The following is an 11895-nucleotide window of genomic DNA, read 5'->3' on the forward strand; positions in this document are numbered from 1 at the left end:
TCTTTAAGATCGTTAGCAATGTCATTTATACACGTCTGGCGACAGTGTCATTGGACAGAGGGAAAGTTTTTATTTTTGCAGCACTTGCGTCATCCAGCATGACAGAGACCATGTCTAATGCTGCAGGCAGTATCAGCTCCTCTGCTATGGAGTGTTTTTTTTGTTGCACTGAGCAATTTGGTACGCCACCTTATATGATGCTAACAGTGCTCGCTGGTTTACTGAAGTAGCATTCACAAAGCCGGACGATTGTTGGCAATATTCGGCACGTTTTCGCTGAAAAAACTCAAGTGGCTTATCAGCGTGATTGGGGTGTAATGTCTTTAAGTGACGCCTTAATTTATTTGGCTTCATGCTGCCCGCTGCCAACATTTTTAGACACAGTAAACATACCGGTCTTTCCTCTTCTCCCACCATAGTCACAGTGAAGCCAAGCGCTACATACGCTTCGTCATATTTCCTCGTCTTAGCTTTCGGGAGACTTACGTTTGTCTCATTATCTCCGTCTCTCTCCGCCTTTCTTTTCATCCCTGTTAAATATGTTTCCATGGTGTCTCTTAAGGGTTTGTTATCTGCACTTCATATCTCCTGCTCTGTGCTCTATGCTCTTGTTCAGTGCAAAAAAAAAAACTACTCCCTGCGGCAAAAAAAAGCATGTTTCCCGGGGTCACACGCGCCCCCCCTGGCATCGCTCCGAGCCCCCCCAGGGAGGCGCGCCCCACTATTTGAGAAGGACTGCACTAGGCCGTCATGGATTAAAATCCTGCAGCGCACGCAAGGTCCCCCTGCTCAAGCCAGCGCATGTCCAGGCCCGTCTGAAGTTTGCCAATGACCATCTGGATGATCCAGAGGAGGAATGGGAGTAGGTCATGTGGTCTGATGAGACAAAAATAGAGCTTTTTGGTCTAAACTCCACTCGCCGTGTTTGGAGGAAGAAGAAGGATGAGTACAACCCCAAGAACACCATCCCAACCGTGAAGCATGTAGGTGGAAACATCATTCTTTGGGGATGCTTTTCTGCAAAGGGGACAGGACGACTGCACCATATTGAGGGGAGGATGGATGGGGCCATGTATCGCGGGATCTTAGCCAACAACCTCCTTCCCTCAGTGAGAGCATTGAAGATGGGTCGTGGCTGGGTCTTCCAGCATGACAACGACCCGAAACACAGAAGCATCTCAAGGTCCTGGAGTGGCCTAGCCAGTCTCCAGACCTGAACCCAATAGAAAATATTTGGAGGGAGCTGAAAGTCCCTATTGCCCAGCGACAGCCCCGAAACCTGAAGGATCTGGAGAAGGTCTGTATGGAGGAGTGGGCCAAAATCCCTGCTGCAGTCTGTGCAAACCTGGTCAAGACCTACAGGAAACGTATGATCTCTGTAATTGCAAACAAAGGTTTCTGTACCAAATATTCTACTTTTCTGATGTATCAAATACTTATGTCATGCAATAAAATGCTAATTAATTACTTAAAAATCATACAATGTGATTTTCTGGATTTTTGTTTTAGATTCCGTCGCTCCCAGTTAAAGTATACCTATGATAAAAATTACAGACCTCTACATGCTTTGTAAGTAGGAAAACCTGCAAAATCGGCAGTGAATCAAATACAAATACCCCACTGTATATACACACCGAAACCCAATAGAGTGAAAATAATTCCAGACGCTCTCACAATCGCTCCTGCTTCCCGACTCACTCCCAGCATGCACTCTGACGAGAGAGAGAAGAACTGAAACTAGAAGAGAGAGAATAAAGGAGAGGAAGAGAACCAGAGAGATGGGAGAACAGGGAGTGCTAAAAATAAAATATGAGTACAATAACTGACATGTTCTCTGCTTTCTCTCTGAGTTGATAAAATACGAGCACAACGCCTGACATGTCCTCTGCATTCTGTCTGTTTATAAAATACAAGTACAACGCCTAACATGTTCTCTGCTTTTTGTCTGAGTTGATAAAATACGAGCTCAACTCCTAAAATGTTCTCTGCTTTCTGTCTGAGTTGATAAGATACGAGCACAACGCCTGACATGTTCTCTGCTTTCTCTCTGAGTTGATAAAATACGAGTACAACGCCTAACATGTTCTCTGCTTTCTGTCTGAGTTGATGTCTATTGTCTACCTGGCCCACCACTCCACCCTGGACTTGAACAGCCTTTACGACCAGTTCCACCTATACAAGGCAGCAGTGCCCACTTTTGCCCGGACCCTAAAGGATATTGGCTTCAACCGCAGACCCAACACCTCACATAGAAGCAACAGATAAACAGACACCCCGCACAGACCAGCGAAACACTCTCCCAGACAATGTCATCCTACAAGAAACATGGTGAAGAGGAGACGGACCCACTGGTTGCCCTCTACAGTGGGGAAAAAAAAGTATTTTAAATAGTCAGCCACCAATTGTGCAAGTTCTCCCACTTAAAAAGATGAGAGAGGCCTGTAATTTTCATCATAGGTACACGTCAACTATGACAGACAAAATGAGGGAAAAAAAATCCAGAAAATCACATTGTAGGATTTTTAATGAATTTATTTGCAAATTATGGAGGAAAATAAGTATTTGGTCAATAACAAAAGTTTCTCAATACTTTGTTATATACCTTTTGTTGGCAATGACACAGGTCAAACGTTTTCTGTAAGTCTTCACAAGGTTTTCACACACTGTTGCTGGTATTTTGGCCCATTCCTCCATGCAGATCTCCTCTAGAGCAGTGATGTTTTGGGGCTGTCGCTGGGCAACACGGACTTTCAACTTCCTCCAAAGATTTTCTATGGGGTTGAGATCTAGAGACTGGCTAGGCCACTCCAGGACCTTGAAATGCTTCTTACGAAGCCACTCCTTCGTTGCCCGGGCGGTGTGTTTGGGATCATTGTCATGCTGAAAGACCCAGCCACGTTTAATCTTCAATGCCCTTGCTGATGGAAGGAGGTTTTCACTCAAAATATCACGATACATGGCCCCATTCATTCTTTCCTTTACACGGATCAGTCGTCCTGGTCCCTTTGCAGAAAAACAGCCCCAAAGCATGATGTTTCCACCCCCATGCTTCACAGTAGGTATGGTATTCTTTGGATGCAACTCAGCATTCTTTGTCCTCCAAACACGACGAGTTGAGTTTTTACCAAAAAGTTATATTTTGTTTTCATCTGACCATATGACATTCTCCCAATCCTCTTCTGGTTCATCCAAATGCACTCTAGCAAACTTCAGATGGGCCTGGACATGTACTGGCTTAAGCAGGGGGACACGTCTGGCACTGCAGGATTTGAGTCCCTGGCGGCGTAGTGTGTTACTGATGGTAGGCTTTGTTACTTTGATCCCAGGTCTCTGCAGGTCATTCACTAGGTCACTCACACGGGATGAGATCTTGCGTGGAGCCCCAGATCTACAATTTTGTTTCTGGTGTCCTTTGACAGCTCTTTGGTCTTGGCCATAGTGGAGTTTGGAGTGTGACTGTTTGAGGTTGTGGACAGGTGTCTTTTATACTGATAACAAGTTCAAACAGGTGCCATTAATACAGGTAACGAGTGGAGGACAGAGGAGCCTCTTAAAGAAGAAGTTACAGGTCTGTGAGAGCCAGAAATCTTGCTTGTTTGTAGGTCACCAAATACTCATTTTCCACCATAATTTGCAAATAAATTCATTAAAAATCCTTCAATGTGATTTTCTGGATTTTTTTTCTTCTCAATTTGTCTGTCATAGTTGACGTATACCTATGATGAAAATTACAGGCCTCTCTCATCTTTTTAGGAGCACAATTGGTGTCTGACTGAATACTTTTTTTCCCCACTGTAGGTTACAGAGAGAAGGTCCCATCCACCAAACTACCAGGCGTGAAACAGGGAAGGGACTCAGGGGGTTTGCTAATTTGGTATAGAGCAGACCTAACTCACTATATTAAATTAATCAAAACACGAACATTTTCAATTTGGCTAGAAATTCAAAAGGAAATTATCTCAACAGAGAAAAATGTCCTCCTGTGTGCTACCTATATCCCCCTACTTTAATGAAGACAGCTTCTCCATCCTGGAGGGGGAAATCAATCATTTCCAAACCCAGGGACATGTACTAGTCTGTGGCGACCTAAATGCTAGAACTGGACAAGAACCTGACACCCTCAGCACACATGGGGACAAACACCTACCTGGAGGTGACAGCATTCCCTCCCCCATATGCCCCCTAGGCACAACTACGGCAACATAACCAACAAAGACGGGTCACAACTCCTGCAGCTCTGTCGCACGCTAGGTATGTATATAGTCAACTACTTTATCACTGACCTCAACCCAGAGTCTCTCAGAGCGTTCACAGTAGGCCCACTGACACCCCTATCAGACCACAGCAAAATCACAGTCTATGTGAACAGAGCAATACTCAATCATGAGGCATCAAAGCCAATGGAACTGAATAATATTAAGAAATGCTATAGTTGGAAGGAAAGTAGTGTCGAAACCTACCAAAAAACAATTAGGCAATAACAAATTCAATCCCTTTTAGACAACTTCCTTGACAAAACGTTCCACTGTAATAGTGAAGGTGTAAACTTGGCAGTAGAAAACCTAAACAGTATATTTGATCTCTCAGCTTCCCATTCAAATCAAAAAATCTCTAACAGAAAACCAAAGAAAAGTAACAACAATGACAAATGGTTTGACGAAGAATGCAAAAACATAAGAAAGAAATTGAGAAACCTATCCAACTAAAAACATAGAGACCCAGAAAACCTGATCCTACGCCTTCACTATGGTTAATCACTAAAACAATACAGAAATACACTACGGAAAAAGAAGGAACAGCATGTCAGAAATCAGCTCAATGTAATTGAAGAATCCATAGACTCTAACCACTTCTGGGAAAATTGGAAAACACTAAACAAACAACAACACGAAGAGTTATCTATCCAAAACTGAGATTTATGGGTAAACCACTTCTCCAATCTTTTTGGTCCTATAACAAAGAACAAACAGCAAACAAAATATACATGATCAAATGCAAATCTTAGAATCAACTATTAAAGACTACCGGAACCCACTGGATTCTCCAATTACATTGAATGAACTACAGGACAAAATACAAACCCACCAACCCAAAAAGGCCTGTGGTGTTGATGGTAGCCTCAATGAAATGATACAATATACAGACCACAAATTCCAATTGGCTATACTTAAACTCTTTAACATCATCCTTAGCTCTGGCATCTTCCCCAATATTTGGAACCAAGGACTGATCACCCCAATCCACAAAAGTGGAGACAAATTTGACCCCAATATCTACCGTGGGATATGCGTCAACAGCAACTTTGGGAAAATCCTCTGCATTATCATTAACAGCAGACTAGTTCAATGTACTGAGCAAATGTCAAATTGGCTTTTTACCAAATTACTGTACAACAGACCACGTATTCACCCTGCACACCCTAATTGACAAACAAACAAACCAAAACAAAGGCAAGTCTTCTCATGCTTTGTTGATTTCAAAAAAGCTTTTTTACTCAATTTGGAATGAGGGTATGCTATACAAATTGATGGAAAGTGGTGTTGGGGGAAAAATATACAACATTATAAAAACCATGTACATAAACAACAAGTGTACGGTTAAAATTGGCAAAAAACACACACATTTCTTTCCACAGGGCCGTGGGGTGAGACAGGGATGCAGTTTAAGCCCCACCCTCTTCAACATATATATCAACGAATTGGTGAGGGCACTAGAACAGGCTGCAGCACCCGGCCTCACCGTACCAGAATCTGAAGTCAAATGTCTACTGTTTGCTGATGATCTGGTGCTTCTGTCACAACCACAGCAGCACCTAGATCTTCTGCACAGATTTTGTCAGACCTGGGCCCTGACAGTTAATCTCAGTAAGACAAAAATTGTTCCAAAAAAGGTCCAGTTGCCAGGACCACAAATACAAATTCCATCTAGACACTGTTGCCCTAGAGCACACAAAAAACTATACATACCTCGGCCTAAACATCAGCGCCACAGGTAACTTCCACAAAGCTGTTTACGATCTGCGAGTCAAGACAAGAAGGGCCTTCTATGCCATCAAAAGGAACATAAAATTCGACATACCAACTAGGATCTGGCTAAAAATACTTTAATCAGTTATAGAACCCATTGCCCTTTATGGTTGTGAGGTCTGGGTCCGCTCACCAACCAATAATTCACAAAATGGGACGAACACCTAATTGATACTCTGCATGCAGAATTCTGCAAAAATATCCTTTGTGTACAATGGAAAACATCAAATAATGCATGCAGAGCAGAATTAGACCGCTACCCGCTAATTATCAAAATCCAGAAAAGAGACGTTAAATTCTATAACCACTTAAAAAAAGCGATTCCCAAACCTTCCATAACAAAGCCATCACCTTCAGAGAGATGAACTTGGAGAAGAGTTCCCTAAGCAAGCTGTTTCTGGGGCTCTGTTCACAAACAAAAGCAGACTCCTGTCACGCCCTGACTCAGAGGACGCTTGTATGTTGAGTCAGGGTGTGTATTTTCCTTGCTGTGTTTGTCTATGTTGTACTTTCTATTATGTGTAGATCTATGTTGGCCGGTGTGGTTCCCAATGGAAACTGAGCTGCACTTCCTAACATCCTGCCAAATGTATGACAATATTAGAGACACATATTTCCATCAGATTACACAGATCCACAAAGAATTAGAAAACAAACCCAATTTTGATAAACTCCCATATCTATTGGGTGAAATACCACAGTGTGCCATCACAGCAGCAAGATTTGTGACCTGTTGCCACAAGAAAAGGGCAACCAGTGAAGAACAAACACCATTGTATTTATTTTCCCTTTGTACTTTAACTTTTTGCACATAATATGACATTTGCAATATCTTTATTCTTTTGGAACTTTTGTGAGTGTAATGTTTAGAGAGAGAGAAAGAGAGACAGAGAGAGAGACAAAGAGAGAGAGACAGAGAGAGAGCGTGAGAGAGAGTGTGAGCAAGGGAGAGAGAGCGAAAGCGAGAGAGAGAAAGGGAAAGTGAAAGACGAACAGAGAAGGACATGGAGAGTGCGGGGAGGGTGGATATACAGGGAGAGCTATATGAAGAATAATAGTAGCACTTAAAGAGAAACTGGTAGATCTCACCCACCTCCACATCTCCCCAGCCCTCTGTCTAACAGACATCTATCTATGCATGAAAGGGCCATATCGGAGGTCAAGATGTCAAAGCATCAAATTCACAGTAAAACTAGGGCCAGGATGCAACGTAAGACCGAGTGGCGCAGTGGTCTAAGGCAATGCATCGCAATGCTAGCTGTGCCACTAGAGATCCTGGTTCGAATCCAGGCTCTGTCGTAGCCGGCCGCGACCGGGAGACCCATGGGGCGGCGCACAATTGGCGCAGCGTCGTCCAGGGTAGGGGAGGGAATGGCCGGCAGGGATGTAGCTTAGTTGGTAGAGCATGGCGTTTGCAACGCCAGGGTTGTGGGTTTGATTCCCACGAGGGGCCAGTATGAAAAAAATAAAATAATGTATGCACTCACTAACTGTAAGTCGCTCTGGATAAGAGCGTCTGCTAAATGACTAAAATGTAAATGGTGCAGTATACAGAAGATAATGCTCCTCTTAAAGGCATATTCCCCAACATTCGCAGAGAACGCACTCATGGTAAACGCTACACGTTGGCTTTAGTCAATTACCTTTAGTTATAGTTAGTCACTCTGTGACGCTCTCTCTCCCACTGTTCCTCCTACCCCTCCCCCTCTCTCTCTGTCTCTCTCTCTGTCTCTCTCGCTCTCTCTCTCTCTATCTCTGAACATTAATGCATGTTTCAGTTTTTTGCTCTTGACATAGTGACCCAATTTGACTAGTCACTTCTCACGAGTGCTGTCATGGTAAACCTACGGTACCCACCACCACCAGAATATAGACACAAGGCTCTACATCATCACGCCTGCTTGAGAATTATACTGATTGCCTCTCAGTGAATTCCCAACAGCCCAACCCCACCAGGCCTGCTTGAGAATTATACTGATTGCCTCTCAATGAATTCCCAACAGCCCAACCCCACCATTGATCTAGAAACAATAGAATGGGCATTCACATTTACATGAACATTCCAAATGTATTCATCCACAACCCCACTGCACGACTTACACCCTTGCACACTCTACAGTACCTACCTACAACCTGGTACTCAGGAAAACACAGCAATGTACACTCCACCTACCTACAACCTAGTACTCAGGCAAACACAATAACACTTACACCCATCACACATTCACCCTGACTCTACACTATTCTCATCAGCTTTGAGGCTCCAGAACACCAGCTGAGATGGAGTGAGGGGAGGCAGATGGGAGAGAGGGGAGAGGGGAGGCAGATGGGAGAGAGGGGAGGCAGATGGGAGAGAGGGAGAGAGGGGAGGCAGATGGGAGAGAGGGGAGGCAGATGGGAGAGAGGGAGAGAGGGGAGGCAGATGGGAGAGAGGGAGTGAGGAGAGGCAGATGGGAAAGAGAGAGTGAGGGGAGGCAGATGGGAGAGAGGAAGTGAGGGGAGGCAGATGGGAGAGAGGGGAGGCAGATGGGAGAGAGGGAGAGAGGGGAGGCAGATGGGAGAGAGGGAGAGAGGGGAGGCAGATGGGAGAGAGGGAGTGAGGGGAAGCAGATGGGAGAGAGGGAGTGAGGGGAGGCAGATGGGAGAGAGGGAGGCAGATGGGAGAGAGGAAGTGAGGGGAGGCAGATGGGAGAGAGGGGAGGCAGATGGGAGAGAGGGAGTGAGGGGAGGCAGATGGGAGAGAGGGAGAGAGGGGAGGCAGATGGGAGAGAGGGAGTGAGGGGAGGCAGATGGGAGAGAGGGGAGGCAGATGGGAGAGAGGGAGAGAGGGGAGGCAGATGGGAGAGAGGGAGAGAGGGGAGGCAGATGGGAGAGAGGGAGTGAGGGGAGGCAGATGGGAGAGAGGGAGAGAGGGGAGGCAGATGGGAGAGAGGGGAGGCAGATGGGAGAGAGGGAGTGAGGGGAGGCAGATGGGAGAGAGGGAGAGAGGGGAGGCAGATGGGAGAGAGGGAGTGAGGGGAGGCAGATGGGAGAGAGGGAGTGAGGGGAGGCAGATGGGAGAGGGGAGGCAGATGGGAGAGAGGGAGGCAGATGGGAGAGGGAGGCAGATGGGAGAGAGGGAGGCAGATGGGAGAGGGGAGGCAGATGGGAGAGGGGAGGCAGATGGGAGAGAGGGAGGCAGATTGGAGAGAGGGAGAGAGGGGAGGCAGATGGGAGAGAGGGAGTGAGGGGAGGCAGATGGGAGAGAGGGGAGAGAGGGGGAGGCAGATGGGAGAGAGGGGAGGCAGATGGGAGAGAGGGAGAGAGGAGAGGCAGATGGGAGAGAGGGAGTGAGGGGAGGCAGATGGGAGAGAGGGGAGAGGGGAGGCAGATGGGAGAGAGGGAGTGAGGGGAGGCAGATGGGAGAGAGGGAGTGAGGGGAGGCAGATGGGAGAGAGGGAGAGAGGGGAGGCAGATGGGAGAGAGGGGAGGCAGATGGGAGAGAGGGAGTGAGGGGAGGCAGATGGGAGAGAGGGAGAGAGGGGAGGCAGATGGGAGAGAGGGAGTGAGGGGAGGCAGATGGGAGAGAGGGAGTGAGGGGAGGCAGATGGGAGAGAGGGAGTGAGGGGAGGCAGATGGGAGAGAGGGGAGAGGGGAGGCAGATGGGAGAGAGGGAGGCAGATGGGAGAGAGAGAGAGGGGAGGCAGATGGGAGAGAGGGAGTGAGGGGAGGCAGATGGGAGAGAGGGAGAGAGGGGAGGCAGATGGGAGAGAGGGAGTGAGGGGAGGCAGATGGGAGAGAGGGAGTGAGGGGAGGCAGATGGGAGAGAGGGAGGCAGATGGGAGAGAGGGAGAGAGGGGAGGCAGATAGAGGGGGAGGCAGATGGGAGAGAGGGAGTGAGGGGAGGCAGATGGGAGAGAGGGAGTGAGGGAGGCAGATGGGAGAGAGGGAGGCAGATGGGAGAGGGGGGAGAGGGGAGGCAGATGGGAGAGAGGGAGAGAGGAGAGGCAGATGGGAGAGAGGGAGTGAGGGGAGGCAGATGGGAGAGAGGGGAGGCAGATGGGAGAGAGGGAGTGAGGGGAGGCAGATGGGAGAGAGGGGAGAGGGGAGGCAGATGGGAGAGAGGGAGTGAGGGGAGGCAGATGGGAGAGAGGGAGGCAGATGGGAGAGAGGAAGAGAGGGGAGGCAGATGGGAGAGAGGGAGAGAGGGGAGGCAGATGGGAGAGAGGGAGGCAGATGGGAGAGAGGGAGAGAGGGGAGGCAGATGGGAGAGAGGGAGAGAGGGGAGGCAGATGGGAGAGAGGGAGAGAGGGGAGGCAGATGGGAGAGAGGGAGAGAGGGGAGGCAGATGGGAGAGATGGAGTGAGGGGAGAGGAAAATAGAGAATCATTATGAAAGACCTCTGCATCTTCATTCTGAGTCTGTTTTGATCTGCATCTAAAAGGAACATTGGTCTAAATTGTGTTGCGTGTCAATCCCTTGTTTATCTTAGAAAAGCTATTTTGATAAGCTATGTTTATCTCAGTATAGCGAGATAACTGTTTTATTCTTAATCATTCATGTCTTTCCTTTATATGCATTGTGTACAAGCATTTTCCAAATAAACTGCTCAGTCTCAAAATAGTTTTAATTTGTTTTAATTTTCTGCTTCTATGTCAAAACCATCCAAACCCACAGTATGGTGAAGAGATAGATACCCCAGAAACGGTTCCACTACAAAGTGACCAGTACAGGAGGGGTCATTGGTTAAGCACCAACCAACGACAGCAACAACAGAGGTTACAAAACCATTATAAAAATAAATGTAAAAATGTTTTTCTATTTTCTCCCAACCACAAACAAAAGGCATTCTCAATAATATTTAAAGTTATATTCAAGAAAAACAATTGCTTTGACATATTTCAAAGATAGTTTTTATAAAATTGATGAAGACAGTGACTGATGTGGTGTACTCCTCAATGCTATCTGAAGAATCCCGGAACATGTTCCAGTCTGTGCTAGCAAAACAGTCCTGTAGCTTAGCATCTGCGTCATCTGACCACTTTTTTATTAACCGAGTCACTGGTGCTTCCTGTGAGAATATTTTGTGTTAGAACGCTAGGGGGTTACATAGAATATGTAGTTTCTACATATTTAAACAGACACAGTATGATGTAAAACCCTTGTCTGGATATTTAATTTGACTGCTTGCAAACAAGTCCAGTGGCAAATTCAACCAATCAACTGAAACTCCTAGAGGCTAAGAGAAACACTACAGCATAGGAGAGTGACTAGTACACTACTGAACTAAAACAACACAGACAGATACATGATGAAGCCTTGAGCCTTAGCACCAAGCTCACCAAGACAAATATACACAGCATCTTCCAACTTCCAGCAAGGTTTATTTTATCAAAGATTGAATCCTGGTTTTGTAAATGTTAATTACAGTGGCTTGCAAAAGTATTCACCCCCCTTGGCATTTTTCCTATTTTTGTTCCCTTACAACCTGGAATTAAAATTGATTTTTTTGGGGGGGTTGTACCATTTGATTTATACAACATGACTACCACTTTGAAGATGCAAAACATTTTTAATTGCGAAACAAACAAGAATTAAGACAAAAAAAAAAAAGAAAACTTGAGCGTGCATAACTATTCACCCCACCAGAGTCAATACTTTGTAGAGCCACCTTTTTCAGCAATTACAGCTGCAAGTCTCTTGGGGTATGTCTCTATAAGCTTGGCACATCTAGCCACTGGGATTTTTGCCCATTCTTCAAGGAGAAACTGCTCCAGCTCCTTCAAGTTGGATGGGTTCTGCTGGTGTACAGCAATCTTTAAGTCATACCACAGATTCTCAATTGGATTGAGGTCTGGGCTTTGACTAGGCCATTCCAAGACATTTAAAT

This window comes from Coregonus clupeaformis, chromosome 6 (genome assembly GCF_020615455.1).
Source record: "Coregonus clupeaformis isolate EN_2021a chromosome 6, ASM2061545v1, whole genome shotgun sequence".
Taxonomy (NCBI): Eukaryota; Metazoa; Chordata; class Actinopteri; order Salmoniformes; family Salmonidae; genus Coregonus; species Coregonus clupeaformis.